General features: G+C 46.8%; 1 long non-coding RNA gene across 8 annotated transcripts; it reads right to left on the minus strand.

Annotated features, from left to right (window-relative positions):
- Positions 1–446: 446 nt before the first annotated feature.
- On the minus strand, positions 447–21,307 carry LOC144100852 (uncharacterized). Of its 8 annotated transcripts, XR_013307871.1 has the most exons (8): positions 21,161–21,301; positions 18,716–18,776; positions 9,109–10,596; positions 4,234–4,458; positions 3,609–3,686; positions 2,945–3,120; positions 2,770–2,890; positions 2,231–2,451 (listed from the first exon to the last, which is right to left on the minus strand). It is a non-coding gene; the product is annotated as an uncharacterized LOC144100852 (long non-coding RNA). The 8 variants fall into 8 exon arrangements; XR_013307872.1 differs by lacking the exons at positions 2,770–2,890; positions 9,109–10,596; positions 18,716–18,776; positions 21,161–21,301 and adding exons at positions 447–2,182; positions 5,711–6,809 and having other exon boundaries at positions 2,288–2,451; XR_013307866.1 differs by lacking the exons at positions 2,770–2,890; positions 9,109–10,596 and having other exon boundaries at positions 21,161–21,307.
- Positions 21,308–21,518: the final 211 nt, after the last annotated feature.

The raw sequence follows: 21,518 nt of genomic DNA on the forward strand, positions 1-21,518 counted from the left end.
GGATCTCGCCTCCATCAACACAAGTTTCTGGGCTGAGCGTATACTTTAAAATGGTCCTGCATGCGAATTATCACGGCTGCATGTCTCATGACATAGTGCTTTCGTCGTCGAGTCAGTTGATACGGCATACATCGCAAACAGCTTTGAAGGTATCAACTGATACGGCATACATCGCGAACAGCTTTGAAGGTATCAATTGACTGAAGTGATGGAAATTTCCGCACGGAGCGCGTGGCTTGCAGCACAATCAGCGCAGCATCGAACGGCTAGTCCGAGGTATAGCGTGCCGCTTTGCCGATTATTTTAGCGAAGCCAAAGTATATCTAAATCCTATGTGAATCAACAACTAGCCCCCGTGCTCATTTTACATTTCGCCTGCATTGATCGAAACGTGGCTACAGCAGGGAAATTTCAAACAATTTGGAGTTCATCCAAAATTCAGTTCCGCATCATTTGAGTTTTTTTTTAAGGGTCCAAGGAACACCCGATGTACTCAGTTAAAGGTATGGCGGACATCGCCATAGGTTCATGGCTAAAGTCAGTAGACCAGGAATGTTACTTTGAAATAAACACTGCTGCTATTACTTTGCTGTTTTTTTTTTGTAGTAGCTAGTCTAATAACTACATTTGAATCCTTCGACAGGTGACTATGTGGCGATCGTTGCGGAAAAACGACCACAGAAAAAAAAATTTCTGTAAAGAGCAACTAAAAGTACAAACCACTGCTGAAAACTGTGTGCATCACGCAACATCCATTGTTACCGCTGTATTGCCTCAGCCAGGCCGTACTGGACCTCGATTACCTGAAATCGAAATACTCTTGCCCATTCAACCTTGGTCACTGGGAACTGCATGGGTAAATACCAATGATATAGCCAAGGGAACCACGAATGCAGCAAACACCGCTAATTATTATAGGACATCCCATCAAGAAAATATTATTACGCAAACTGTTGCTTTATTTCTCAGACAGTGCAGGTATGCGGCCTACAGGCAGTTCACACGGTAGTTACAATGCAGGCCAAGAAGAAGGAACAGGGTCACGGTTTCAAGCTGTGTAGTGTACTGCATTAGACAGCACTTCCCATCAGCAGAGGGGTATTTTAAAGGCTATTTTGACTAACAAACAAAACACCAATAAAAAGGCTGACAAATTAACTTTGTCTTTCACGAATGTATTGTCTCGTGTTTAAAAAATAATGAGGCAAAACCCGTTGAGGCCTGTATAGCTTATTAAAAATGTATGTTTCAGGGAATGATATATTTTTACCCACTAAATACTATGGCAACTAACTCTGGCAAGCAGATGCTAATTATTTGCAAATATACCAACCTGGGATCAAAGCACTCCCCTCCATTATTTAAAACTGCAGTAAAACAGGTTTGCAGCACTTTTTTTTCTATTTATTCCTGTGCACTTAAATTACTTATTACCTGGTGTTGTATGCTGAGACCACATTTGTTGCTGTTCATTCCTTGATATAGCAAATTTGTTTACATTGTAGGCTTTGTGTAACCATTTCAGTTTTGTTATGTTTACCTTTAGTTTGCATCCTTTTGTGGTGTATTTATTCATGCACTTTTCTCTTCATTATTTCCAGCTATTTGTTGTCTCATGTCTTTTCATTACTCAGTAATACGATGTCTGCAAGGCTTTTTACTTTGGGACGTGCTCATAATGTATTGCCAATAAAAGCAGCCCTTAATCAGAAACCTTGATCATTATTTCATAAATCAACTGCAAACTATAAAATATGCATCTACTGTACATCATACATTTAGCAAGTGCATGATGAATCGCCGCAGCACTCAAACGTAGTTTGCCTAAACATTGAAACACCTTTCGTGTGTGGCTATGGGAGCCTTTGTCAACACACTCAAACATGGCAGAGGTGGTGGCACTTCCACACTGGCTTGTTGCATCGCTTCCTTGTAAGAGCCACTGTTTTACAAAATTTTCCAAAAGTTCATCAATGTAGCCTGCCAAAGATGGAGGAATAACTAAGCAATGCCGCAAGTGTGTTGCTCTATGTGTGTATGTGTATACATCATCTCACAGATCGCAACTTGGGGGTGGTGATCTGTGCGAAGCATGTTGACAATCAAGCCATTTGCCTCATGTTAGCAGTACTCTTTACATCCCCTCAGGTTCCATGTGGCCGTTGTTTTTCATTTGATCTGACTGTAAAATGAAGAAATGTGCACATAGTTACTTGAGCTACATTGTACAAAGGTGGCAAAATGAAGTATAATCTCCCACACATTCTTTACACTAAAACATTAATACCTGCACCGTTTCAACGTGCAGAACTTTGTTGCGGTTCATGTCGACAACGAATTATGTTCCATATTTGGCAGAATGGCCAGGTGAGTCAGCCCTGTCATCTCCTGCGACATGAAGTGGCTGGCCAGCAACTTTTCAAAAAAGTCGCTTTGATGCTTCATCGATGCCTGCATGCAAAAAATAACATATTGCCCAATAGAACTCAAAGTTCAACAAACATAAAGAAGCAGAGTATCATTCCACATGCCTTCGTGATTGCTGCACAACATAGCATTTTTGAATCTGTATGGACAATAGCTGCCACATACTATTCTGACGCTTTTCAATGCTCTAAGCAACTGAGCAATGTTGCAGCCAGAAAAAAGTGCTGCTGCTGGCAGCAATACGTTTCCAGCTGCTTTTCTTTGGTTCAATGGTTGATTTGCCTAACTAAAAGCATGGCTAATGCAACAAATGCATTCGACCCAAAGTAGTGCGTCACTTACTGCTTTGTTGACATAAGTGCATTTTTCTGCACACAGTGGGCACTTTAAAAAGCTCGTCTAGAGGAGATTTAAACACGGTGAACTTTCTTTGTGAAGGGCAGAGGTTCTTCAATATAGCCATCTGAAACATTGAGTTATGCCAGTGCTGTGCGCCGTTATCTCCATTTGAGCATACCTTAGGCTGCTGTAAGTTGAAAGACTGTAGGTCGCATCACTCTTTTGTCTCCCATCATCTTCGACAGATGTTTCAATGGACATCAGGGCACAATGTAATTGGTGAGGAACCCCATGGAATTTCAAAACAGTACGCCTGTACACCTCGTGACTGTGTAATGACAGCAGCCTGCACAGCTGAAAATAATTTGAAACTAAAAGTAAAAAAACAGCCCAAAACATAAAAATGTAGTGACCTAGTCTTTCCATATTTACTTAAGGCTGAACTCTTAGTAGTTTGGTAAACTGTTCGAAAAGTAAAACATGAATTAGTTGAAAACAAGCAAGGAAAAATATCCTGTGTTGCTATCTACAGCTGATACAAAGCACAAACATTATGCAGAAGTACAGCCCATGGCTAATAATTGCTGCACTGGTTGACTAGAACAGTATCCAGAGTTATTGTGAGACTTTACCCTCAAAACTGACTCATGCCATGACGCTTTTCTTTATATATATGTTTCTCTGTTCGATTTTAGACATAAGCTGTGGTCCTTTTGTTATATCTCAGTCTCCTTTTTTTTTATTACAGACAGCTTGGCACAAAACAACCAGCAGTGTCGGGAATTGGTGGAGGTAACCAGTTTTATACCATGCAGAAGGCACACAGTTTAATCGACACATACCCTGGCTCCGACAAATCATTGATGTTTGGACTGCCAAATCTGCCTGCAATTCTGGGCGTGGTATGCAACTTGCTGTTCCTGCGACACACAAAGCTTGTCGTGATGTTTATGGAATGTTGATTCAGAGCCCACCTTCCTAATGAAGTCAAGCAACACCAGTAAAACTTCTTTTTGGGCTAGTTGGTGCATTTCGAACCAAGGAAAAGGAACAGCACAAAATCATGCAACCCCACAAGAAGAAAGGACAAAACACAAGCGCTGACTATAGTTAGTCAGCGCTTGTGTCTTGTCCTTTCTTCTTGTGTGGTTGCATGCTTTTGCGCTGCTCCTTTTCTTTGTCGTTGTTAGTCAGCGCTTGTGTCGTCCTTTCTTCTTGCGTGGTTGCATGCTTTTGCGCTGCTCCTTTTCCTTGGTTCAAAAAACACCACCAACAGGCACAGTGTTGATGGTGCTTGCATGAGTCGCATATGTGTCGGCTTTAGTGCAAGCAAGAAGACGACAAATGCTGTTCCAAAGATGAATGAAGGACCTATAGGTTACATGACACACAAATACATGGTAGCAGAGAAATGCATATTTTGGCACTGGCACATACTGCACATTTTGATTGAAACATAGGCCATACCTGCTGAAGTATCTTGCAGGCATACAGGTGGCTTATAATAATTTTTTTCTTCTCTACATCTGTCTTGCATCCCATCCATGTGCTCAAATTGTTCACATTCCACTTCCTCTTCAGCTCCACAATCTCCTGTTGTCTCAGCTGGGAACATCACTGAGGCAGGCAGCATGCTCTGTTGCTTCTTTCACTGTTTTTTTGCATGTCCTCCTTCAAGAGCTGCTGAACGATCTGCATCGCAAAAAAGCATGAGCCGTCAGAAAGTTTCTGTGAGAGCAGAAAACACATGCATGCCTTTACCACCCTATTTGCAACTAGCGTAAACGTTGAAAGCATATCAGCAAAAAAAGAGCCAGATAAAGACTAATCATTTCCAACATTTGGCAAAACAATCTCACTCGGGTGGCAGTAATTTGCGCAATGGTGGTTCATATATTTCAGACCCTGAAATCTTATAGTCAGTAAAATAAACGCACAGTCGCACTCAGTATGACTTAAAATTTTCTGGTGGCTACGTTTTCCTGCCTTCCACTAGATAGCAAAATGAATTAAACACGCTGCGCAGCACCAAGTATGTGGGCACACTGCTCGGCATCTATGTACAGAACTTGGGAGTAGTGCCCGACTCGCATGGCTTCATAATGTGAGCTCGCAACACCTGATGCTTGTTGCAAGTCCTACCAAGCACGATAGTACATCGCAAGTGACAGGAGTTATGATTTGATCCCTTTTAAGCTCTCGCTGCACTTTCCCGCTAAGCTGACCAAAGTTTTGTCACTATTGTACGGTAAATACGCATGCTACGGTAACTACGACTGTACGGCTAATTGGGCTTGGCAAGCATATACCATCATCAGCACACTTAACATTAACGCTCAAGCGCGTGTCTTCCAGTGGCATTAGCGCCGTTGGGCACCAGCTGTTGGGTCTAAGACAATACTAGGGTGGAAGCAGAGCACGAGCTTGCTCCAACCGCCGCGAACACACCGTGTGGCATGGTTTTGGACTCAGCGCCCAGGGGCTGTAATATCAGTGCAGGATGCGCAATTAGAGTTTGTGTTAAGCATGCTGCCGATTGTACGGTAACGGCAGCTACGGCAAAGCATGACAGCATTGGCCGTAAGGTACCAAGGTGCTAAAACTCCAACAGTTGCTGTTCACACCCGATAACACTTGTCTAAGCACTGGAGTGGTGCTGTATAGAGGAAATAAATCGTTTCTAGAGCAGGTACTGACTTTCAAAGTCAATATTCGCACTCAAGCGCAGCCGAATAGACATGATAATCAAGTGCCTTAATTACGCCCAGCAAAGCAGCTGCGATAAGCTTGCACTTGATTTGCTCCGAAGCACACCACTCGAGGATCTACACAACGTGCCGCAAGGTACGCGGTGAGATTGGCTTCTGTTTTACACGGCACAGAATGAACACCCGCAAGCAGTTCTTTCCTTTATTAATTTCTAAGAAACTACATACGTACGCACCTCCTTCCGTCTCCTCTTTTCAAAAGCACCGCTGGTCCTTTCTACCTTGCGTTTTCTCGAGAACACGGACGGCACAGCGTCAGGCTTCAGGCGCTGTCGTTTGAGGGACATGCCGAGGCTCCGCAGCAGAGCGAGACTTGTTTCATAGTCGTTATCGACGAAATGGTCGGAGCAAAGAAAATCGCGCTCGGCAGGTGCCCACGTTGGTCGCGATGGTTGAGCAGCAAGCATCCATATCCGACGTAGTTTGGCATCCTTTGGAAAAGAGTGACAGGGTGTGTCTCCGCCGAACGCGCCGTTCTCACAGCCTTGAGCCGAGCAGAGCCTCGGCATCCTGCTTCGTTGAGTACTGTGGGCAGCAGACTCTTCAGGCGCTGCCGCCAGGTGCACCGATTAAGCGAAAATATCAGCGAAATCATTGTACTGCAGCAGATTTTAGAGCACTAGTTTTTAATGGAGAGACGTACTACTATCCCTTCAGATGACGTCTCGATCGTTTACGGCACATGATTATTATTACTATTACTGCTCTCGTTAAATGCGCGAAGGCGCTGAAACAAGCACTGCTGAAAGAAAATCATCGCCCTTCTGACTTAAATCGGCGAGCGTCTGCGCTCAGTGGTTAGGGCGCTCGACTACTGAGCCGGAGTTCCCGGGTTCGAACCCGACCGCGGCGGCTGCGTTTTTATGGAGGAAAAACGCTAAGGCGCCCGTGTGCTGTGCGATGTCAGTGCACGTTAAAGATCCCCAGGTGGTCGAAATTAATCCGAAGCCCTCCACTACGGCACCTATTTCTTCCTTTCTTCTTTCACTCCCTCCCTTATCCCTTCCCGTACGGCGCGGTTCAGGTGTCCAACGATATATGAGACAGATACTGCGCCATTTCCTTTCCCCCAAAAAACCAATTATTATTATTATTCTGCGCGAAAGCGCTGAAACAAGCACTGTTGAAAGAAAATCATCGCCCCTCTGACACAATCGGCAAGCGTCCGCTTGAAGTCAGTGAAGTGTCAGTGCCGGTTCTCTCACAATTGTTTCGCAACTGACATTCGATAAAGAAAGAGATCAAATAGATCAGACAAGAGTTATATAAAGAGCTGCGTACAGTACATGGAGCCGTCGTTTCTACTTAGTGGATTGGTGTTGCCACGGCCGCTCAAGTGCGTTGCCATTGAGCGGCCGTGGTGTTGCTCTCTAGCAGAAAGGCTCTAAAACAGGTTTCTCTGAGTTCTTTTTTTGATCTGCAGATGGCGATAGCAGCCCGGATCCATACCTAGGGCACATCGCACCAGAGGGCAACGCAGGTGAACATCAACATTTCGACAAAGCCTGCGAGTCCTACTATGCGCTAGTGAATTGATGCTGAACTAGGAAAAAAAAAAAAAAAAGGAGAGAAAACGCCTCCGCCGTCCCGAAGACGCGACAGCTGACATCACGACTTCTAACCACAAGAAGCCTCCTACATCGACAAATAAATCAAGTAATCTCATGCAATGTCTGTCCACTCTTGGCAACACCAGCCGAGTGAAAAACACTCGCGAACGCCGAATGCGTTTCATCTGTAAGATGGGGGTTACTTGGTTCCTTTTCCTTTCACTACGGCACCTCTTCCTCTCTTGTTTCACTGACATAGCGTCCGGGACAACAGCGAACATACATACATACATACATACATACATACATACATACATACATACAAGTTTTATTCTCCACAAAGAAGTGGAAGGAGGCGGAGGGAAAAGCCGTACATTTGCGGCTTGAAAAATCCTCCGCCCCCTTACAGTGCATACAGTGCATACATCATATGTGCAGTTGCCTGCCCGTCCTAATTATTCCTACCCGTTGGTTGAAAACTACAAAACTGCGTGTTTTTGTGGGTATGGCACTGATCCAGATCCATCCATTATATGCCATCCATTATATGCTATGAAGAAGACGCCACACTGGAACGTGGCAGGACTATGAAGAAGCCCGAAGCTGCACGCAAATGTTCATACACCCTTAGCATGGTTTTAAGCTACTTCCGGGAGTGTTTGTTCTTTTTTTTTTTAGTGGCACGGTATAATTCCGCTGATGACTGCATAACAACAGACACTGCACGCCGAAAAAAAAAAAAAAAAGGGCGCCTCTTTGGTGTGCAACCCGTCATGCACACCTGCCGATGCGTGCGAGCCAGTCACAACGGTAGTGAGCAAATACCGCTGCACTTTGCTCCAAGGGCTCTCGTACGTGAGCGGAGAGTGCAGTGCACATCTCGTGAGGCTTTGAAGGTGAACGTTTCATGAACGTCGTAGGTTTTGTAACTGGCACAAGGTGCGAGTGTTGCAAACGGACTTCGGGGAGTCGTGTTTTGCCCACATTCGACGGGAATTTTGAGGCGCAGGCTGCCCTTCCCACGCGGTGCACCCCTGGAGAGCCGAGCACTGGGCCGGGGGACCGCCTGTTCCCATTCGATTAACCGGCTGGGTGGACCGGCGGCCGCGGGAATCGAACCCACGACCTCCCGTAGCCGAGGCGAGCACTCAAACACAAGGCCACGACTGCGGTGACGTCCAACCTCTTCCAAGGGCCTTTTATAGCTATATTTCCGGTCTGACGGGACAGATGGTGCTGATTGTGTTGCGTAAAATCTGTGAATCACAATGGAAACAAGCGAAGTAACCAAAAATACTTAGTAGCGGTGGAAACTTATTAGACCCAGGGGAGTTTAGGACGCGTAGGTAATTGGGCCCCCGTTTTTGTCCAGGTGGCGTAGGTCTCGCAGTTCCCCAGATGGCGCAGCCTCTCAAATCGGCTGCTCCGCTCGCCGCGGCAAAATTCTGCTGCAACCGACTGCAGTTTTTCGGCGATTCCAGACATTTAGGCAAGTTCCTTGTTAAATTATTTATCAAAAACGCAGATAAGCTACCTTGTGGTTGATGGTTGCGCCCAATTAGGCCAGTAGTTCACGCAGGAGATTTTTTTTTTTTTTTCAACGAGGAGCACAACGCACGAGACTGACGTAGTTTCCGCGTCGCGGTAAAAGCTCGTCCTCCCTGCGTGGAGGGAGTCTAACCGATTCTGCAGGCATTTTCAATAAAGTTGTTCTCTCTCTCTCTCTCCCAGACAGATAAATGGGGAACACGCGGTATATAAGGAGAGGGCTGAGTCGGGCTGGTTTAATTGGTTCATGTTGAACGGTACGACGAAACAGCGCTGACGGACGGGACCGAAGAGGAAACAGACACATGCGCTGCTGTTTCGTCGTACCATTCAACGCAATATATAGTATTGCGCATCTTTATCATGAATACTTAAAATTTTTTGCTGCCTCTCGACCGCTGGCTCATTTGCAGTGAAACAGAGCACAGAGCTTGGGTATTGCGGTAACATATATTAAGTCTAACAATGGTGCCTACCTGATTCCGCCGCGCGTGATGAAAAGTCATAATCGTCTGAGCAGGGATCAGTGAACTAGCCGCCATCTCCAAGTTGCCGCCGATGGGCAGCAGTGGCGCATCGAAGGACCCGCACGCCTCGGCGTCTATCTCGTCACGGTGCATTCTGTCGCAGACAACAGATGGCGCCACCAGCTCCACTTGGACAAAATGTCGTTGGCGGCCTTTGGGTCCTCATTCCCGGCGCACACTGTTTCGGGTTGCTTCATGCGCGGCTACAGCAACCACGTACAGTTGTCAAACCAGACCGCCGTGGTCAAACTTACTACGAGACAAAAGTTACCGCGACACCATATCTCTGCGCGCAATTTCACTGCAAACGACGCAGCGGTTGAGGCGGGGAATTTTTTTAGTCTTCGCGATGAAGATACACGCTGCGTGAATTTTGAGCTTTCCGGCATGCTGTTACTCAAAGCGCAAAATTGTTTCTACGCCCTCAAAAACTTGGGCAACATTTCGCTCTACTACGGCCACGGTGCTAGAAGAACTATGCCATACATCACAGTGGCGATCGAAATTTCAAGCAGTGCGCGGTCTATTACCGCCGGCTTCATTCAAAATTCAATTCTGGGCCATTTCCGTTTAGTTTTTAAGTCTGTCTAAAGAAACGTCCGACAAACCCGGATGCTCTTCATTAACGGCACGGCGGACGTCGCTGTGGGTCCACGGCTACTCCCGTCCTAAAGATCTGCACCATGCTACACGCTCTCGCGCCTGTTCCCAGCGAAGGCGTTCAAATCCATTCAATTGCTGTTTCAATCCTAATCCTCTGTTTTAATCCTAATCTACCTCTCCAACACCTGACGCAGTTGCGGCCAGGTGACTCGACCACTGCGCGCTGTAAGCCTTTCCCTCCTGAACCACATATATTCGATCTCTCTGTAGTAGTGAACGGCATGTATAAGCAATATTCAGCGCTGAACAAGATGAGTTGCAATGAATGGCTCCTGCGCGACGCATGCTAAAGAAGCATAATAGTATACCACTTCAAAAAAGAAAAAGCAAAAGAAGCTCCGCGGGTGATCTGACCGCAACCCCCGCCACTGTTACGGCCACACCCAGGTTTTCTTTTTTTGATGGCGCAGCATGTGAACAGAATTCTCAAGCACATTGTCATCTGGTGAACTTGCTAGTTCGAGGTCATCTCAACTTCATCAGCTTCATCAAGATCAACTCATTGTCTCATCTGAATCACGAACCACCTTTGCAGGCTGAGTGTTCGAAACTGGTTTTGCACCCCGTGGGGTGCAGCGGGGTTTGCGGAGCCTCTTCCAAGCACACACCCCTGAGGAAGCCGGGCGCCGGGCCGGGGGTGGCCTGTACCCATTTTTGCCGGTGGGTGGCCGGCGGTGGGTTTCGAACCAACCACCTTCCGCAGCCGAGGCGGACGCCCAAGCCACTAGGCCACGACTGCGGTGAAGTCCTCAGGCGTTTCCCATGGTTATTTAACTGCAATGAAGCTGGGTTATTGTTAATGAGGTGTTTTTCGACAACTGCTGACGCGTTTCGTGTTGCACATTCTCACAAAAAGCCGCATGAGTTTTCATTCATCCATTCACACGTCCCTTCGTGTCACGTAACCACCAAGAAAGCTCCCGCGGGCCCAAGCTATCCGCGCCGGTAGTTTTCTGGCCAATCACTAGATGGCAGCACCTGCCCTAACAAAAATTGCAACTTCGTTTGGTTTGCTCGCTCGCCGTGCCCTGGTGGCCAACTAGTGCCTGTCACTCACCTTTTCATGGTTGGATGTCACATCCTTATGTCTTAAAGAAAATGTCAATGACGCAAGAAGGATAATGCATCGTGTATATTGACTGTATCCGCTTTTTATTGACTATATCCGCGCTTTAAGCGCCCATACAGACTGCGTTGTGTTATGTGATGTAAAAAATAACGCATGTTGAACCGGAACATTTTTGTCTTACAGGTACTAGAGAGTTAACACTTAACATATGAGAGCTTCCGGTTTAGCGTCGTGGAGCTTAAAATGGTCCCTAGAAATACTAACGCTAATGCACCCTGCAAAGAGAAGTCACCAGCTTTCTGCGCATGCGCGGCGTTGACCTAATCTAGTCGCGCCATCTGCCTCACATGGCGCAGCGGCCCCAAAGCCGCCCGCGGTGTAAGCGCGCGCTGTAAACATCCATGGCTGTAAGTTGCAAGTCATGAGATTGAGCATTCGTGCCATATTTGTGGGCGGCAGTACGGGTATAGCGTTGCAAGTTTCGTCCGTTACCAGCACTACGCCTCGCAGTGGCAGGCGTCGTGTCAACGGCATGCAACTTAAGAAATTATTAGAAGACATTTGTATAAACAAAGATGTGAACAGGATATGCGCCATCCCGCATGGCGTTTGCGGACCTTCAATGGGACCTCGCCCGATAAACATGGCTTTCCGAACTGAGCACTCTTACAAGCTTTTATTATAAATTTTTCGTGCGTGCTTATATATATATATATATATATATATATATATATATATATATATATATATATATATATATATATATATATATATATATATATATATATATATATATATATATATATATATATATATATATATATATATATATATATATATATATATATATATATATATATATATATATATATATATATATATATATATATATTGTCTAAAACTTGCGGTGTAACATAAGGATGCGCCGTGCATGCACCAATCCCGGCCACTGTTAAGTCAGCACCAAGGTTTTCTTTCCCGTGATAATAATAATAATAATTGGTTTTTAGGGAAAGGAAATGGCGCAGTATCTGTCTCATATATCGTTGGACACCTGAACCGCGCCGTACGGGAAGGGATAAGGGAGGGATCGAAAGAAGAAAGGAAGAAGGAGGTGCCGTAGTGGAGGGCTCCGGAATAATTTCGACCACCTGGGGATCTTTAACGTGCACTGACATCGCACAGCACACGGGCGTCTTAGCGTTTTTCCTCCATAAAAACTCAGCCGCCGCGGTCGGGTTCGAACCCGGGAACTCCGGATCAGTAGTCGAGCGCCCTAACCACTGAGCCACCGCGGCGGGTTTCTTTCCCGTGGTGCGAGCGGATCCACAGGAGGAATGACTTTTCTGCAGCTGCAGCATTGCGCAGTGTCACATATAATAAGGAGGCTAAAATAAAATAATGAGGAAAGAGGTGTGAAGAAGACGTGGATTAACCGGAGAATAAAGAAGTAGAAGAAGCATTCGGTGAGGTGGAGAGAGATTATTGGTGGAGAAGAGAAGAAGGAGAAGACGACGACATGGCTTACGTGGACTAACGCCAAGGCTATAAAAGGGCGAGGGAGAGCGAGGCACGGGGGGAATGGGGGGGGGGGGGGGACACGGCTACTGCTCCGGTGATCAGCTCGCGTACTACGGCTTTGCATCGCGGACCTCCTGCCGTGCCTGAGCCCGTTCCGGGGAGTCAACGGAGGACGCTGCCACCTGCTACGGCCAGGGGTGTCTCCAGCGCTGTTTCCACCCATCTGGGTGGTGCCCCCAACGCCAACAACACCGGCATCATCTCCACGGGCGCTTGGATCGGGAGCGTATATACGACGCAGCAAACGACGCCAGCCCAAGCACGTCGAACGCCACCTCGAAGCCGGCTACTGGATCCATACAACGCCGCAGCCGCACCGAACCAACCGTACGTGAGCACGAACGCCGACCACTAACATTAGGACGCTAGCAGTAGACGCTGGTATACAGCAGTGTTCCCGGGTCGTGTGTATTTATAGTCTTTGTGCTTTGTGTTAGTTTTGTGTTCTAGTGTGTGTGTTACGTAGGGTGTATTAAAGTGCGTTTGTGTGGGTACACCTGTCGCCTAGTCCATTCTTCCGGTCCGAGTGTTATTCGGGGAGATCCGTGACAAAGAGAAGTAATGCGTCCCTGACCCTCCGAAGCCTCCGCTTCTCTGTTTTTTCCCCCCATGCCTCGCTCTCCCTCGCCCTTTTATAGCCTTGGCGTTAGTCCACGTAAGCCTTGTCGTCGTCTTCTCTTCTCCACCAATCATCTCTCTCCACCTCACCGAACGCTTCTTCTTCTTTATTCTTCGGTTAATCCACGCCGTCTTCTTCACACCTCTTTCCTCATAATTTTATTTTAGCCTCTTTATTATATATGTGACACGCAGTCGTTCGAAACGGAGTTTGCCTCCGTTGGGGGGGGGGGGGGGGGGGGGTTATTAGAGAGCCTTTTCCAACCATGCACACCTGAGGAAGACGGGCGCTGGATCGTAGGGGAGGGTTGGGAGGAGTAATGATAATAATAATTGTTCTTTGGGAGAAAGGAAATGGCGCAGTACCTGTATCATGTATCGTTGGACACCTGAACCGCGCCGTAAGGAAAGGGATAAAGGAGAGATGAAAGAAGGAAGGAAGGAATACGTGCCGTAGTGGAGGGCTCCGGAATAATTTCGACCACCTTGGGATCTTTAAAGTGCACTGACATCGCACAGCACACGGGCGCCTTAGCGTTTTTCCTCCATAAAAACGCAGCCGCCACGGTCGGGTTCGAACCCGGGAACTTCGGATCAGTAGTCGAGCACCTGGGCCAATTTTTGGGCCTGGCGGGAAGAAGTGGGAAAGGGAAACGGTAATAAACGTCCCCCCCCCCCTTTCCTCCTCCTACCCGCAGCGGGGTGAGGTGCCAGGCCAAGGAGCTCAATTCTTCCCATTCTCCCGCTTTGGCGACCCGCCGCGGTGGCTCAGTGGTTACTGCGCTCGGCTACCGAGCCGGAGTCACGGAGCAAGACTACGTGGCCGGAGTACCCGGGCTCGAACCCGTCCGCGCCGGCCGTGTGTCGATCGATGAAGGGAAAACGCAAAGGGCACCCGTGCGCTGTGCGATGTCAGCGCACGCTGAAGAACTCCGTCGGGAACCCACCATACGCGCAATCTCTCATAGCACACGCTCACCGCTTCGGGACGTTAAACAATAATAATAATAATAATAATAATAATAATAATAATAATTGGTTTTTGGGGAAAGGAAATGGCGCAGTATCTGTCTCATATATCGTTGGACACCTGAACCGCGCCGTAAGGGAAGGGATAAGGGAGGGAGTGAAAGAAGAAAAGAAGAATGAGGTGCCGTAGTGGAGGGCTCCGGAATAATTTCTACCACCTCGGTATCTTTAACGTGCACTGACATCGCACAGCACACGGGCGCCTTAGCGTTTTTCCTCCATAAAAACGCAGCCGCCGCGGTCGGGTTCGAACCCGGGAACTCCGGATCAGTAGTCGAGCGCCCTAACCACTGAGCCACCGCGGCGGGGCACGTTAAACCACACAATTTCCTATTCCGGGGCTCTTCAGTGTTATTAGCCGACAGCGGTTTTGCATTCCGCCTTCATCGAAACGGCAGGAGGGAAGGGATTAGAGGAGGAGTGAAATGCGAGGAGCGAAAAAATTGACAACGCTTACGCATTTTGCGTAAATCGCGACATTCAGAGAAAGCAATGTAAAGGTCAATTTGTAAAAGAAATAATTGCGGTCAATTTGCGAAGTTAAGCCGCATGCAAATTAGCTGCGCTATAGCATGCATGCACTTCTGTTTTCACTCCGGTTCCGGTGTTCGGGTATATTGTTCACGAATGCAAGTTGTTCGGATAGCGATAATGGGTTAATGCCCGTATATTCAGAAGTGGTCATTCTCTACTTTTTATATTCGTAAAGATCCCTGGCAGTCCTCGTACTACCCCTGGTGCAGTTGTGCAGCAGTTAAGCGGTACGTGCTCCACTTCCGTGTGTTGGCAGGTGCTGCCACCGGTGGAATTTGCGAGACCCAGGTTACTCTTCCCGAGCAACCTCTCGCGACCAGGCATCAACTTAAAGGGTGGGCAGTGTATGTATAAACACACGCCTGTCAGGCCACCCACAACCCGGTGGGCAGCGGCTCGGTGGATCGAGCGCCAGTACCCGGGGCTCGGCACGCATCTCTCCCTGCACTGCGCCCGCTCGAAGCATGCTGCAAATGTTTGCCACCCGTAACCGACAAGCAGACTGTTCTCATTGCTTAAATGTTGCTGGCCTGCCTCACCACTACAGCAAATTAAGCACATATACGTTATCTACGGCGGCGACGAACTGATGTGCCGGCGTCTCTCGCAGCTTGCCGCCATCGCCTTCGGGTGAGTTTTCGCCTGCATGAAGCTCAGCCGCTGATGCGCCGTTCCCACCCAGCTTGACCGGGCCGTCAACTCCAATCCCCTGTAACAGACCTCCTGTAGCCTGCCCCCGCACCCATGCCTCATCCGAGCTGGCGTGTACCCGAACCTCGCATACCTGCACCGTTTTATCCCTACCCTCCCTTACAAAAATGGTCTATAGACAGTCTGTAGACTTCTTGCAGAGTCTGTTGCATTCCGATACGCATTTCATTTTTGTCTATTCGTAATCTATAGACAAACGTCTACTAAAAGTGTGTGACCATAAATCTACAGGTCGTCTATAGACTGCGTATAGGATTTGTAATGCCTATAGACTGTTCTCTAGGGTTTGTCTACAGAGAGCCTATAGACTTTATAGACAGAAGTCTATTGACTGTCTAAAAAATATTTGCAAGGGCTCTTCCCTTCCTGTTGCCCCCACTGCGGCTGTTACCCTTACCTCTCCCACATTGCATGGGCCCGCTCCACCAATACTTCCCTCCTTTCTCCCCGTCCCGAGTCCACACAAACCCTCCTGTGCCCTCTGCCAGCACCCCAAAGCCACTATCAACCATATCGTTTTACTCTGCCCGGCGGATCCTCCCCCGCGGGGCCTGGAGCACCTTACCACTTGGGGGACTTGGGAGACCCTACTGCGCTCCGAGGACCCGGCCAAGCAAGCCATGGCCGCAGGCCGGGCTGCCAGCGTCATGGGCCTCCGGGACATGAACGTTTCAGTGCAGTGGGGCCGTGCGGGGGCCCAAGGACTTGCGTGTCTTAAACTCAAATAAAGTTTTCACCACCACCACACGTATATTTAATTCATGCCCTCATATCTGGCCAAATAAGATGTTTTTTCAGCACCGCCTGTGTGAAGCAATCCGGATTCCTATATTGCCTGGACACAGGGTCCATATCATCGTTCACTTCTTGATTTCATCAGGTCAGCCCACCTGTTTTCATTTATTTAAGCACCTTACTCATCTCTCATTTCATAGTTTTTATGCCCTGAGGCTATAAACATCGCTAAAAAAAAAAAAAGGCGTGCTCGTTCGCGTATTTTCCGAACCGCGAGGCCACCATATGACATAAGCGCCACAGGCAACACCGAACGTCAGAATAATATGTTGCGAAATTATGTAAATTGCACTAACGTTACATGTGTTACTTTGGAACGTTGTTTTAATGCGGAAAATTAACAAATACCACTGTATTTTGCATCATAGTAGCTTTATTTAAACTAAATATTGTACTGATGCTGTGCTCAAATGTTATAATATAATTAAAATTTACGAATAATGTTATACGGTAAACATCAGTTTGACATTAAATGTAAATATTGTTCTTATACTGCATGTGTTGTACTTTCGACTTACAAACGCGTACATGCAGCGTGGAAGTCGTCGCACTCGGCACTTTCCTCTGCTCCTTTCGTGCCTCAAGGTTACTCTAGTGCCACCTTTTGATAATTTGAGTTTAATTATCGAGCCGATGAACAGCGGACAAGAAATTGGTAGCTAAGCTACAAAACGCCGCGGCTTTCACGGCGCACATCGGCGAAGGCATGCATGGCACGTGCCGCTTTTCACATACGGGAGCACTTGACTGCTCAAAAGAGACCATACTCATAACATACGAACAGGATGCTTCTAAGCGTAAATAATAAAGCAGGGGTCCATCGATTTCTGTTTCCTCAACAATCGAAAAGTGGGCGCCACGAGCAAGTCCGCTTTCCCAAGGATCACTCAGCTCGCGTACTTAGTTGAAAGCTTACCAAAAGAGAACACGGGAAATACATTTTATTTCGCTAGGCTAAAAAAAAAACTTTTTCGAGCGACCGCTGTCTACGGTGTGCATGCAAGCACCTCAACAGCTCGCAGCAGACGACGCGTGGCGTGTATGCGCTCGTGACGTCAGCGATCAGTGCTTGCCAGACCAGCAAGCATGCAGTTCGCAAAAGAAACGAAAAAAAAAATCGTTTTAAAAATATTTACCGCACAGAATCAACTGAAAATTGGAGGAATTGTAATTTAACCTGTTTGGAATTAAAGGCGATAAGCAAGGTATGCGTGAAAATAGGCTGTCATGGCCCCTTTAAAGACGCTAGCTACTGCCCTGAGTCACCCCTGTTGAATTAAGGAGCCGAGTCGAGGAGATGTGGAGTTTATTATAAGTCTTCAAACCCAACCAGACAGGCAAATCTGTCAAAATGTTTAGTTTTCAAACAAAGCTTTGTAATGCTGTTTTAAGGTTGTCAGTGCCAAATATGCTTGCTAGTGATGCAGGCAAATTATTCCAATTTTTGATAGTTTCGGTAAGTGTTGTGCAGGATGTTTACCTTTTGACGGTGGTTACGGCAACATGAAATGTCAGAGTCCTTTAGTGTGTAAACACAGGTGTTGATATGATGTTACAGATTCTAATGGTAAGTTAATTAGTAAGCTGATAGGTAGGACACATCAGGTTAGTGCAGAATACCATTACTGGCATCATCATCATCATCATAATCAGCCTGAAGCCCACTGCAGGACAAAGGCATCTCCTATATCTCTCCAATTAACCCTGTCCTGTGCCAGCTTCGGCCACCCTATCGCCGCAAACGTCTTAATTATCTCATCCGGCCACCTCAGAGCCAGAGATTCTTAGCACCCTCCACTGCGCCACAGGTCTCACCGGCGCCTTGGTCAGTTGCTCCCCATGGCTGCTGGGGACTCAGGGCCGAGGGTTAATTGGTTTGTTCATAGAAGGTTGTGGCCAAGTACTACACCAGGGTGGCCTAATATTGTTCTAATGAGGAAGTGCATTGAAGGTTCTGGTCACAGATATCAGTGCGCACTGCTAATAAAATAATAAGGTCAATCTGAATTAACAGCTCTTCAGTTATTAGTTATTTCACGATATATCACACAGTCAGCCACAAATAGACATAGTTTGTAAGGAATATGTGAGTGGGCAATACCCATTTATATAAATTAAGGGCCTGCCCCATGCAGGAGCTTACAGGACACTGGAGTCCTCTCAAGCTAAAGGCGAGTCAGTGTCATTAGTGGCCGCAAACTGAATGTGTAATAAGATAAAAGCGCGGGTCCAATCATCACTGCAGGTTCTATGTTAGAAAGCATATGAAGAAGCAGTGCATGGTTTACGTTGTTAAATATTTTGCTTTTGAAATATCGAGAAATATATACGGCCAGTTGGCAAAGTCTAGATGAGCACGGAAATCATTAGTGAAGGAGATGAGAATCTATGCTGTGTGATCGTGAAGAAGTTATTTTCAAGAAGATTGATCATTAACAGTAGATCACTGCAGTATAGAGTGCAATGCATGCAACTCATAGGATCACATTGTAAGTGCTGCCATGGTTGTTGTTGTTGTTGTTGAAAACTTTTATTGCCATGGATTAATATACGTACCCAGTCATGAAGATTTCCCAAAAGCGTTAGGTGTTGAATTGGGAACATGTAAAGTTTAAATCTGTAATGAAATTTTGGAATTATGTATACGCCTCCTGGCAAGCAGATTTAGTTGGTAAATTCTGTTAGCTGAGGAACATTATCTATAGTAGGTACAGTGGAAAAACCTCTGCGACTAGTGCACTTGACATACACTTTGCTATTTCACTTATAATTAGAACATTATACACCAACATTTAAGGACACAAGTTCAGCATTATACGCTTAGTTACATAAATGTTATGCGTAAATATTTTACATTAGCAGAACAATTCGTGTACACAATATAATTTTGTGCAGTGTACACAATATCTAGCTGTGCAACATGTTGGAATGTTTATAAGTAATGTTTCGTGCTGTTGGGAATAAAGATTTACGAGAGGCAGAGAAAACCTCGTAAAAACAAATCACAATTAGTTAATGCTAAATTTACAACCTGTTTACAGCACAACTCTAGATGTTGCGAAGGCAAGGGTGGAATGGCCTATAACTGGGAGTGACTAGAATTAACCCTCGCCAGGACAAAGTATTGCAACCTAGACCGGACAAGGGACCCGCGGCCCCCATCATAAAACCTCGATTGCCCATCCGACATTTTCAAACCACCAATTGCTGTGTGATATTATAGGCTGTACGAGCATATTTCTCAACGTGCGGCAGTATACAACATACTGGCTAGGGATGTGACCAGGCGATTTTTTTTTTTAGTGGGGGAACCCAGGTGAAAATTTGTTAATGGGATATTCTGCTGGTTTCTAATGGTTTCATCTGGTCTCAGAACCGCTTTCTGGTTTGCTGTGGGTTGGAGTGGTCTCTGTAGGGCCAAAACTGGCTTTTTGCTTGGATCTACTGGTCCCAGAAGGAACAGCTTCTGGTTTTGTGCTGGTAACAAGGCAAACTCGAGCTATTGATAATTTATTTGAAGTCTTAACTGAAATATTAAGTTTTATTTTTATATTTCTTTATTTTGCACTGATAAAAATTAGGTGTCGTTAATTCATACAAAATTTGAATTGAATTAAAATGGCCAGCTTTATAAGATGTACACATAGGAGTGAGCAACTGCGCATTAAAAAAGTTCGCGTAGTGTGTTTAAATTGTGCTAGTCACGCTCATGAACAGGGGTGCAATCAACGACCTGGTTTACGAAGTGAACCATCAGCCCCACTGTGCTTTACATTAATAACAGCATAGAGTTGAAGCGTTTGTCAGAAATTTAATTTGATCGAGTACAAACATTTGGAGAAAGAGGGGCCGCCGCCCTCTGCGGAGAAATCTTGCGGGGTGGGGAATCGGTCGCTGTTCCGGAGTGCCTGGATGTGACTTGCGAAGCAAGTGGGACATCAAATATATACAACGAAGTTCTGCGCTACGTATGTGGAGTTCGCGCTGACTCCGTGGTACACATTTTTTGCAGGAGCGGGGTAGATAAACTTTTTTGTGTGTGAGCAAAAAAAAAAGAAGCTCCGCGGGCAACCTGACCGCAACCCCCGCCACTGTTACGGCCACACCCAGTTTTTTTTTTTTTCTCACAAAGTCGGGCAGCCGAAAAGCCGGCCTTAGCCCATGACCGTAGTGATGATGCTCTGCTGAATCGCTTCTGACGAAGGACCATAGTGTTGAACTTGACGCTGGTTAGAGCGTACGAGTCTTGAGTCTGAACTCTTCACTGGGGAGTGAAACACGAACCACCTTTGCAGGCTGAGTTGTTCGAAACTGGGTTTGCCCCCGAAGGGGCGCAGCGGGGTTTGCGGAGCCTCCTCCAAGCACAACACCCCTGAAGAAGCCGGGCGCCGGGCCGGGGGTGGCTTGTACCCATTTTTACCGGTGGGTGTCCGGCGGTGGGTTTCGAACTAACCACCTCCCGCAGCCGAGGCGGACGCCCAGACCACTAGGCCACGACTGCGGTGGCATCCCGGCTCGCTATGTAGTTATTTAACCACAACGGAGCGATGTTTTCGCTACTATGATGGGTCAGTGACTCCTAAAAGCGATCCTTGAATTCAGCATGCTCGCAAAATACTACAGCGCACGTTCATTCATTTATTTGCCAGCAACCGCCCGTGGCAAGCGCTTGTTTGAACCAGGGTTGCCAATTTATGTATCTGTGCTTCGCAGCTGACGTGGCGTGCTGTCGCGGTTTAGTAATCTTTGTACGATCCGAATTGCACTCATGGATCATCGCCCGCTCACATCTATATCTAACGATACGGCGATTAGACGACGGCACCGGTGAAATGCCATTGATAGCAAGGGCAGGCAGCCAGTCAGCTGTGTGGGATGCTAGTTTCCTGTCACTTAACCGGATGGCAGCACCTACGCCGGTCCAAATTTCGGCTGCTCGCTCCCCGTGCACTGGTCAGGCTGACTGGCGGTTGCTCTAAGCGGAGACAAGCGATTACTCACCGGCTCTTCGTTGAAATATCACATTTTTATCTCCAGAAATTATTTATGCTGCAAAGCAGCTAACGCTTCTGCACGTCAGCAGTGTCCACCACTTCCGTATGCCCACAGCCAGTGCCTCCTGCGCAGCACATGGCGAGATAAATCTACGGTAGTGTCCTCTGGTAAGAGTACTGGATACTTCGAACATATGCTAGTAGATGAGATAGCGCAAAGGATGACTTATTTTTTTCAAGAAGAAAGCAACAAAACAAAAGGCTAAATTATATCTACATAGACTACATTTGATATGCACTGGTTTAGCTCATAAAAAACCCCGGTTTCAGCATTTTCTTCTTCAACAACTGTTCAAAGATGGCAG

The sequence above is a fragment of the Amblyomma americanum genome, chromosome 8 (assembly GCF_052857255.1).
Source record: "Amblyomma americanum isolate KBUSLIRL-KWMA chromosome 8, ASM5285725v1, whole genome shotgun sequence".
NCBI classification, from domain to species: Eukaryota; Metazoa; Arthropoda; class Arachnida; order Ixodida; family Ixodidae; genus Amblyomma; species Amblyomma americanum.